The following is a 3402-nucleotide window of genomic DNA, read 5'->3' as shown; positions in this document are numbered from 1 at the left end:
ACGAAAGCCGGGGGGGGTGACATCGGCGCCAAAGGATCGAGGAGGAACGACTCTGGGTGTCTCTCGGTGTCTCTGAGGTGTCGAACCCCCTCCCCCCCGAATCTCGTGTAAACGAAACGAAAAAGAAAAGAAAAGAAAAGAATAGGGGGGAAAAGAAGAGGAGGAGGATGAAGAAGAAGAAGAAGAAGAAGAAGAAAACAAAAGAAGATACGCATCGTGGAGATCTCGATCGTAGAGATTTCGAACGAGCCCTCCCCTTGAAATGTTTTTTGGGAGGATTAAAGGAAGGCCAGAGAAGGGGAGAAAAAAAGCTTCTCGAAAGCGAAACGCTCGCGACTCGCTCTTCCACGCGACGCCACATCGGGGCCAACGTGCACGAACTTGACGATGGACTGAATAATAAAAAAAAAAAAAAAAAAAAAAAAAAAAAGAAAATAAGTAAATAAATAAAAATGAATAAATAAATAAATATAAAAAAGTAACTAGACGAAACGAGGAAGGACGAAATGAGAGAAAAAAAAAAAGGAAGAAGGAGGAAGAGGAGGAGGAGGAACGAGGAGGAAAAGAAGAATGGATCGCGTAGGATCGTCGCGTTAGATCCATTGATTCTCTCTTCCTTTCTGTGGTGGACAATGTGGTGACAACGTATACACACATGTACACACACGCGCACATACACACGCACGCTCGTTCACGCGTGGCACACGAGAATATAGATCGAGGAATCGAAACATGTTACACACACGTATACACACGCGGGTCGGTCGGGGATGACGTTCATCTTTCAAGGAAGTTCCTAAGTTGTTCATCAGTCTTTCGCGACTGATTGTCGCCGATAATCTCTCTCTCTTTCTCCCTCTCATAACTCAATCCCTCTCTCCCTCTCGCTCGATAACGAATCAATCGTGTCTTCTCTGTCTCTCCCCTCGCTCGAGCTTTCTCCTTTCTGTCTCTTTCTCTCTCTATCTCTCTTTGTTTCTCTTTATCTTCCTTCGCTTCACACCCCTTCTCTCTTTCTCGCTCTACACTTTTCATGGGTATTAAGAGGAAGATCTCGAGCGTGAGATCTAGGAGACATTCGCTTAGATTGAATCGTGTAAAGTTCGGGTCACGATGAGGAAATTTAAAAAAGAATGCTTCTTCCTTGTTTTCTTAACTCTTTGATTCGAGAAAAATTTGTGCAAATATAATTTTAAATTTTATAATTCGAGTTTAAAAATTTCTTGCGAAATATATATCGTGACCCGAATTCTCGCAGCATAGGGGGCGTTGTACGTTTCGAGAAACGCGGGGAAAAAAAAAAAAAAAAAAAAAAGAAACGAAAACGAAAATCTATGGAAGCAATATTCAATGATTCGTAACGATTATTGTACGTTCAAAATCTGGAAGAAACGACACGAGAAACATAATCGCAACGTAGTATTCCACAACCAGACTCTCTGCGAAAAATACCACTCTTTTCTCTTTTTAACGTCGAAAATGGATCTCTGAAAATGGAGGCAGAGATCGTATTTTCCAAAGGGGAAAAGAGTAAGTAGCGTTTATTTCACCTGGTCTTATTCGTAACGTGACAAGGAAATGTATAATAATGTGGACGATTCATTCGTTTCGTCACAATCGAGATTTCTGCAACGGGACCATGAACAGATTGAATTAAATTTATTAGCGAGTGAATCGTAGAAGATAGCCTCGTTCGTGGAATACTCGTTCGTGATACGAGAAATAGATCATAGCAGGAAAAGTGTGTCGTTTGTCTTTAGAACAACTGAGCTCGGCGAATATCGAAGGTTGTTAAAGCATCATTTCAATTATGGAGGCGTTGTGAAGTATTTTATTACCATCGCAATAGCGTTATAATAGGACATAAAACGTAAGCAGGTTCACAAATTTGTTTGTCAAATCGATGTACTAGACCTTGAATCGCTAATGCATTCTACACCCTCGACACCAATTCTCCGAATATTCTTCCTCGTTTTTTATCGATGTTTCTTTAAATACATCACGTCGCATTAGCGATTCGAGATCGATCCAGACGGGTACGCGCCTCGACAATCCAATTAACAACGGAAATTCAATTAATTCGACCTCTCGCGCTCCGACGTCCCATCAATTTTCTCCGCTCTACACACTCGAACGTGAAATCTTCGATAAGCGGACAGTGAAATATGTAAAAATCTCTTAGATCTTCGTACGCAAGGGTTTGTAGATCGCACATCGTTATGCTCAAAACGCCGAAAGCCAAAGATCAACCAAATCGACCGCCATTTATTACGATCGATCGATCCACAACGTACGAGTGGAAAATTTCTTTATATTTCTCTCTGATTGTGTAAAAAGATGCGAAGAAAGTGGATAAGATAGGGATTCTTGACGATCTTCCTAGATGCCGAACGCCATCATTTTATTTCTATTTCGCGTGGATCATTCGCCAAGATGGCCGCCATCCCGATAAAACGAAGGAGCTCGTCGTCCCCAAAACAGCGTGCACCATGAGTTACTGCCAGCGAGACACACCATGAGTTAAACACGCCTCGATTACCTCGACGACCAAGAAAAAAAAGAAGATGGAAAGAAAGAAGAAGAGGAAACGACGAATAAAAGGAGGAAAAGTGAGTCTAGTCAGCATCGCTCGAAGACGATGACGTCGATGAAAGAAAAAGGCCTAAACGGGAAAGTTTTCGATTCGGAAAACGCGAGTTCGTATCATTTGGAATGCCGTTCGCCATTTTATCGATGCACGCGCTAGAAACAAGATGTCGCGTCACGTGACGTTTCTTTGAATTCCATTAATCGCGAGGGAACCAATGTTAATTCGATTTCTTTCTTCGTAAAAGGAGAATTTTAATTTTAATAAAATATGTATCTCTTTTCTTTTTTTCTTTTTTTCTGTAAAGGTGAGTAACTCTGCAAGATCGAAGATCGAGCGTGTCGCGACATCTATGTTCTTAAGGCGCGAAAGTTTAAGTTTCGTTAGAGACTCGTTCGACGGTGTAGACGATCGAAATTTTTTTTACACACTCGCAATTCGTTATTATCGTGGTACTTAATACGGGCGTTAAGATTGTTATTGCATTTACACGGTCGAACGTAGGGGGAAAAAGTTGATCTCATCTCGACGGATCTCACACAGCAGCGCGCTCGAAATGGAGGAAAAATATAAAAACGGAGGAACGAGTGGAACTGCGAAGCGGAAACGAACCGAATTTAATGCGTGCCTCGCACGAGAGACACGCGCTCGAACACACGCACACGAACAGACACGTGACCAGGGTTCCACATCTCTCGTGAACCGCACAATTTTACCCATTCAACGAGTAAATAAAACCGATGGACACCTGAACTGCAGTCACGTTCCTCTGTGTTCGCACTGTTTCATCCCTGACCTTACGAAAAAAAGAAAAA

Source organism: Apis dorsata, unplaced genomic scaffold, assembly GCF_000469605.1.
Source record: "Apis dorsata unplaced genomic scaffold, Apis dorsata 1.3 scaffold_165, whole genome shotgun sequence".
Lineage (NCBI taxonomy): Eukaryota > Metazoa > Arthropoda > Insecta > Hymenoptera > Apidae > Apis > Apis dorsata.
The sequence above is the reverse complement of the archived record's forward strand: the minus strand, read 5'-3'. Positions refer to the sequence as shown.